This window comes from Pyxicephalus adspersus, chromosome 6 (genome assembly GCF_032062135.1).
Source record: "Pyxicephalus adspersus chromosome 6, UCB_Pads_2.0, whole genome shotgun sequence".
Taxonomy (NCBI): domain Eukaryota; kingdom Metazoa; phylum Chordata; class Amphibia; order Anura; family Pyxicephalidae; genus Pyxicephalus; species Pyxicephalus adspersus.
Genome location: NC_092863.1, coordinates 4985436 through 4993519, shown reverse-complemented (window position 1 = coordinate 4993519; position 8084 = coordinate 4985436).

Genomic DNA, 8084 nt, shown 5'->3' with positions numbered 1-8084 from the left:
CAGAGCTATATAAATGTATAATAATAGTGTGTGACTGTGGGGGGACATTAGAGTGTCAGCTCCTCTGTACAGAGACTGATAGGATTGGCTCAGTGATCTATGTTCAGCACTATGGTATATGTCAGAGCTTTATAAATGTATAATAATAGTGTGTGACTGTGGGGGGACATTAGAGTGTCAGCTCCTCTGTACAGAGACTGAAAGGATTGGCTCAGTGTTCTCTGTACAGCACTGTGGTATATGTCAGAGCTATATAAATGTATAATAATAGTGTGTGACTGTGAGGGGACATTAGAGTGTCAGCTCTTTTGTACGGAGGCTGATGGTACTGACTCAGTGTTCTCGTTACAGCACTGCGGTATATGTCAGAGCTATATAAATGTATAATAATAGTGTGTGACTCTGGAGGGACATTAGAGTGTCAGCTCTTCTGCCCATATATTTCTAGACATCCTTACATGTAAATATTTCATTTTCCATGTACTCGCGGTCATCCTGCCATTTCTGTGTCCTCATTGGCCAGCCTGGGTGGGTACAGTTGACTGCAGCCCGCGTACATATGGCGATGGTCTGTCGGGGAAACACAAATTACAGTTATTAAGAAAATGAAAAGCAAAACAAAATAACAAAACAGACAACCACTGCACTACGCTCCGCCAGGCCGTCCGCTCGTCCACTGTAATTAAAGGCAGCATTGGCCGGAGCCAGGATAAACAAGGAGGGGACAGTGTGGGGCCACAATGACCCCGAACCTGACATTAATCAGCCATACAGGGCAGCCAGGGTGACGCTTACTCACCGACAATGGTGGGGGGGTCAGCTGAAAAGGAGATTCTATCCTGTGTCATGTGCTGGGAATGTTTTCTGTCTGCAAGGGAATGCTACATTATTTATATATAGCGCCAACATATTACGTAGCGCTGTACAAGAAATAGGGTCAATAGGAATATTAAATGCTCGGTATTACACTGCCATGTTTCAGGCACCAGATAGAAGGTGAGGGCTTTGCAGTGTTCACCTATGTTCTCACCTATCCAGGTAAGTACTGTGGGCAGGTACAACCTGGTGTATTGATGATTTCCTATATACCTGTCCACAAGGTGGCAGTGTTTTCTTGCTCTCGCTGTTCCTGCGCACAGACAATATTCTGAATTACTTTTTATGGTCCTTCCCCAGGAGCAAATCTCTCTTTACTGGCGAGCGTGACGTCACCGGCCTGCCATAGGTCTTCCCCATAAAACGATTATACGCCCTGGGGGAACTATTACCCCGCAGCTCAGAGCCAGGCCGGGGCATAAAGAGGGCCCATTAGGAGCGTTCTGTAAATACGACGGCGTAACGGTAATTATCTCGCCCTGGAAGACTCAATCTGCCCCTCCGGATCTCCGCGCCAAGCCTTTTCCTTATTTCTGGAATAGCAGATGTGGCCGGGCCCCGGTGCTCCTCCGTAGCCCAGACATCTGGTTTTATGATGTCACCGGGCGTTATGTCATGTGTGCTGCTGGACCGGGTCTCCGGATTTAAAGTTGGGTCTGTTTTCTATTAGTGAAGCTTTGCCACCCGCAGACTGCCAAACGTCCAGCAGCTGTGCCGCAGGAAGTCACCTCTGCTTCAACTTTCATGGCGTCCGGGGCGGGAAGCCCTGATGACCTGCTGAGCCAAGGGACAGCCTATAGGGGGAGCTATAATAACCCGAAGGAGGACTCCCTGCCTCCCGACACCACCTGCTGCAGCTTCTAATGCACATTATGAGAAGCCCACAGTGTGCAGTGCAACCAGAGGAAGCAATCTCAGTCCATGAGAGGAGTTGGCTCAAGAAGGGAAATCTGAGCCTAAGAGTGTAAGCTCTTCTGCACAGTCCCTTGACTCCCTGTAATCTATTGGGTGAGGCCATGGCATCTTAGCTGTGTGCGGAGTTGGCCTTTAAATGGCTTCCTTTCAGCTGCCTCTTTTTTCCCATCAGCCCCCCCCCAGCGATCACATTCCCCAGATCTGCTTCTGAAGAATTATCCGGCCCTTTATCTCCTCCTGATGAAACCATCTTTTCTCTTCCCAAAACATTCCTGGGAGATTATTCTGGCCCATCGCCTCCCCTACATATTTTCACACTGTTTCCAGAGATCAGCTCCAAAAAAGAAGCTCCATGCGGTCCCCAGGGAGGGGGTTGGGGACTTCGCTACATCGACAAATTCTCCAGGCAGATATAAAAGATAGAGCGCTGTCATCTAGTGTGCAGCAGGGCTGGAGAGTGAGAGGAGAAGCAGCACAAAGAGCTAACCATCTTAAATAGAGGAGAGAGCAGCATGACAGATAAATGAGTTCTACTTCTCCTTTCACCGTCCATTCTCAGGCTGGGATTAGGGTGTTCAATTGTACCGCCTGGAAGACTGAGGACATCTTGTGGCAGAATAGAAATACTGCAAGGGACACCTCCAGGATGTTCCTGCATACATATTGATTGCAACCTGATAAAATGGGATAGAGAACACTGATAGGAGTTTGCCAGCTCCCCCTCCTGTACGGTCGTCTATTGGTGAGGGGCATTAGCTGTCCCCCAGCTCCACATTTGCATAACTTGTAACCGATACACTTTTTTTCTTTCCAGTGTTAGATCCCAAACAACACATTTCCTGATGTCGGGAACGGCTTCCAAGGGAGCCGCCGGAGCCCTGCGCCACCTCTCGCCGATTCATTTGTCCTCACAAATTCTGATGTCAGATGAACATTTCAAAGGCTGACATAATTCCACTTCTTCAAAGCTCGTCGATATTTATGTCCAGGAAAAAAAAAACATTGGATCTTTTTCTAACACCTGCTAGGAAAGAACGCGAATGTATGAAAAAGAGAATTCCTGGCGGAGACGGGCCCACGCCGCGTTCCTGGCCCCGCGTCGCGGTTATCTTTTATTTACAATAGCGGAGTGTCAGCGCTTGTGTGAGCTCTGCCTGTGTGCCGGTGCCAACGCCGCGCGCTCACACGCCGATGACAAATTTGGCCGCTGCACAAAGTCCGGATAGAGATCCAAGGAGGATGAGGAATTTTTTAACTATTTACCGGTCAGGAAACATTTGGGGTCAGGGATTGTTCGGCGTGCCGTCTCATGCCAAGCGGTAATACAGTAACAAATCACCTTCCGAAATCCAGACATTGGTAAAGCCAAAAAGCCGCACGTGCGGATCTCAGGTCGCCATTCAGGATCAGCTGGTTGGGTCAATAGCGGCAGCACCAAAATGAAACGCGCATGTGTTCGCACCTCCGCATGATCATAAACATCTGGATACAGAAATACCATTAATTATTATTATTAAACAGGATTTATATAGCGCCAACATATTACGCAGCGCTGTACAATAAATAAGAGTTGCAAATAACAGACAGACGGAGGTGGAGGAGAGGACCCTGCCCCAAAGGGCTTACAATCTAGTAATACACCGGAAGGGGTTACTTGACCATTCCCCAAAGACTTGTGCACCCACCAAGGGTAAAAAGTTGCAAGCAATGGGGGCGCTGGCGTTTTTCCTTTATCCAATCACGTCCCTTCCCTTTAATTTTCTCAGCTCCCTCCATGGCCTCCTTTGGGAAGTCATAACCTCTGCGTGCCCTTTGGCCTCCAAGACACTTCTATTACCCAAACACTAGAGGGCGTACAGCCAATGGGAGATTGACAAGCTAAGGGGGGATTTTTATTAATATTACTATTAATAAACAGTATTAATATAGCGCCAACATATACCACAGCGCTGTACATTAAATAAGGATCTAGAGTGGCATGAATACACGCTAGGTGCCCTGACACCTAGCCAGCAACCCTGGCATGAAATAGAGAGGACACCTAGCAGTGAATCCTCCAGGTGTATGTGTTTTTTTTTAATTATCCACCAGTGAATGTCATATTCACTGCTTTATAAAGTGTTTAAATTTGCCAGGTACATATTTGGTGATTGTAGCCGGATGGACCCAATGTGTTATTAGAATGTGCAGCCCCCCCCCCCCGGCACGGCCTGGACCCCCGCAGTATAACAAGTGGGACCCTCACTTCCTCCCCCGCCTGTTGCTATTATGGATAAACGGTTACATCGGTTCCATCTGGTCCAGCGCAGCTCTTTACAATGTAAATATATAAAATCTCCAGCTGGGACCTCGCAGGGCGTAGAAATGGCGGTTTCATCTTTTTTTCCTCTAATTCTTACTCCTTCGCCAAGACGAACGCTGTGCCAAAAGTTACACGAGTGACACGTAAACTTTGTACTAAGTTTTTCTTTTATTTCTCTGGTAAAAGATCACAGGGACGGAATCTAGTCGTTAAAAAAAAAAGTCCCTTTGAAGTTGTAACCATTCCTCAAACACCATTAAAATGTATGATAGCGATATACCCCCTCCCCCGGCCTGTCGGCTATATTAAAGGGGCACCCCGGATTGCTACTTGTCAGTGCTTGGCACTGTATGATCTTGGCACAGGCAGTATCTCATACACACTAAGCATGCCGCACATGATCGGATGACAGGTCCACTTTAATAGGATGGCTCCATTATAACTTCCTGTTTTATCATTCTCCTAACCACAGAAATTCACATTTTTCTCGGAATCTTGTACAATTTTACGAGCTGCCCAAATCCTTTAATGTAAGTGAGATTTTCAGTCCCACATCCTCTTTAAAGGATCTCGAGGTTTTAAAATTTATTCAAAAAAAACTTTTTCTGCTCAGGGTAAACCTGAACTGCTTGTGACATGAAAAGAGGTCTGCGATTGTGGCCTCACAAATGTGATCTATGGGATAAAATCTGGGGAGTTCCAAAAAGGGTTTAGTGAAATATTCCTAGAGATATTTCCCAATATTATACAAGCATTACATATAACACTGCCACCTAGTGGCAGAACTGCTAATTACATGATAGGAGTGGTTTTTGCACCCATGTTTGTAGAAGCAGCATACAGGCCATCCGATATAAGGCAAACAATGTCCTTTTATTTTTTTCACATCAGTGACTCACTAAGGAGTAGAAGTTAGGGGGTCAACAAATAAGCATATTCTGGACTCCAGGGAAAAGTGCGGACAATGGCACTGCATGGACCTGAAGAAAGAATGGAATCCCCCCACGCTGGCTGTATTTAAAAGGTTAAACCTGAGCACGATTAAAATATTATTTTACCTTCCTAATGGAAGTTCTTTAGTTTCAGCTCTCATTTTTATCTCCACTATTGCACATTTCCTCTCCAGTTAACAAGAAACTAAAAGCGGCGTTTTCTAAATTACGATAAAGTGGTGCAGCCAAAATCTCCGGATAGAGATACCTGGATGGCGGCAAAGAGCACCCCCTCCCCCGTGCTTATCGGTCGCTGATAACACGATACAGGTGATTCTGATATTTGCCAACACAATTACAGCTGTGAACACCCTGGGTTTGGCCCCCACAGGGACGGTTGTGTATCAGTTTACTGGGCCGCTTGCTGCAAGGCGAGGAGCCGCTGGGAACAAAGGGCTGAGTGTTGGCCTGTGCATAGTGCAAGCTATCCATGTCAGTGTCCGCCATACCGGCTGGTGGGGAAAATTAGCCATCCATTCACAGGCTAAAGGGAAACTCTAGCCTTGCTTTCTAATTTTGAATAGAGAAAAGAAATTGGCATGAGTGGACAAAAACCATGTTGTAGAAAGTTGGTTATTATCATCACACAGTATTTATATAGCGCCGACATATAGCACTGTACAAAGTCCATAGTCATGTGACTAGCCGTCCCTTAAAAGAGCTCACAATCTAATGTCCTTACCATAGTCATATGTCTTTAATACAGTCTAAGGTTACATGATAATTCAGAATTTACAGAAATATCTTTTATTCTGTCATTTGGATTTATTATGCTTTATATGTATTCTACTGGCTCCCAGATGACATCATTCAGGATTCCCTGCATTTTCACCCCAACATGGGGAATCTGCAATTTAGTGACAGGTCTGCACCAGGTAAGCGTTGGCAGATGTTGGCTCATCATGATTGCTGACCCCATACATTTATGGAAGGCCTATGGTCTGGTACAATGACTGGCCGCAGGCTCGCTGCCCATTTCCTGGCCCTGACACCATATTTGACCACCATGTACATCTTTCATGCACCCTCCAAGCTGCAATCGATTTTCATCGAATAAAATCATCCATTTATACTGATCTGAATTGCAATCTTTTCCACCTTAACATTCACTTGAAATATTCATTTTTAAATGACATTCTGCCCAAATATTGGTCAAAAATAAGTCAAATCATTTTCTCTCACTCCCCATTGTCTAGGACATGATTTCTCCCCAAGGTGGCATTGGATTTTACTCCTCATAGCTCAATTCAAGTTTTACTGTTTAAAGTGCAAATTCTCCCCTCTTATTGTGTGATACTTCCCCCACCTCTTAGATTGTAAGCTCTTCAGGGCAGGGTCCTCTCCTGTGTCACTGTCTGTATCCGTCTGTCATTTGCAACCCCTATTTAATGTACAGCGCTGCGTAACATGTTGGCGCTATATACATCCTGTTTATTAATAATAATAATAATAATAATAATAACATTTTGCCAAAGCATCTGTGGTGACTGGTATTATTATTATTATTAATATTAATAAACAGGATGTATATAGCACCAACATATTAAACAGCGCTGTACAGTAAATAGGAAAAGGCAGTTATCACCATTGTAATGGCTGTAATAGGCATTGGTGTGCCAAGGATACCACCTGCGATAGCTGATTTGGATGATATGGGAATCTTTACTAGAACCTAGAAAAAGTAATTTGTCATCTTTGGAACACACCATGCTGTACACAAGTCGTAGCTGACAAGTGTTCCTGACTTCTCAGAAAGTTCCTGGAAGACATCAAGGCTGAACACCTCTGCCTGGAGCTGAATGGGGATGGGGAACCAATTCTAGTTGGCTCTCAGCTCTGATTAGCTAACAAACAGGGTTTTGAAATTGCAAATTAAATCAACACAGATTCACATCAAAGTAAAATTCCAGGAAAATGTAAAAACACAAATTCTATGTAGTCATAAAAAATCATGGAATCCATTTTAAGTTCAGTTGGTATCAGCCTCTTAGGTTGAATGATGCTGGCCATTAGAGAACAAGCATTGTTTTTTGGCTGAGATTCATATTTAAGGGTCTATGTTTATGGGATTTGGGTTTATGTTGATGGGACCAGATGGAGATCCTTTTGATATTTTTCAGAATTCTTTGACAAATGCATCTGACTTGCTTCAAGTAATTTTTACATTTTTTATAAGCTTTTATGGGGCAAAAAAACACATAGGATGGGGGAAAAAAAGTAAAATCCGCCATTATATAACATTTGTCATAAAGTGAAATATATCTCAAACTGATACAAAGTTATTATTATTCCAACTTGGAAACTTTGTAACACTGCAGGAATGTTTATTAGGAGAGGGAGACACCTGCTGGACACTGGCTGCAAAAGCACCAAAATGCAGAACACTAAAAAGTAAATAATAAAGTAAAATAAAGAGCTGTTTAGGGGTTAATATTATTATTATTATTATTATTAATATTAATAATAGACAAGATTTATATAGTGCCAACATATTTAGCAGCGCTGTACATTAAATAGGGGTTGCAAATGACAGACGAATATTATTCGAAAATAAATGAATGAGAGATATCTCATTTCCCAAAAATTACAATGCAAAATGGGAAGATTTTGGTAAAAAATTGAGACAATGAGCAGAGAAGTAAATTTCAGAAGCAGCAAGAAGTGACACCAGAAGAAGTAATATATTGCCCCATACAATGTCCCAAATGCTTGTTTTCTTTTGTTAGATTTATTTGTACCTTCTGACTTATTGTCATTACCCCAAACTTCTAATTCTACACTACAGGAGGGTCACAGGTCCCCTTCACATGATCTCTGATCCCTGGTGCCATGTTTTTAAAGGTACACCCCCAGTAAAGGCTGATGTTTTCTGATAATTTATAATGATGCACATGTGCACTCCTATCCCTGGGTGAGGATCCCTAGTACTATTAGACTGCACATGTGCACGCTTGTCCCTGGGTGAGGATCCCTAGTACTATGATACTGCACATGTGCAC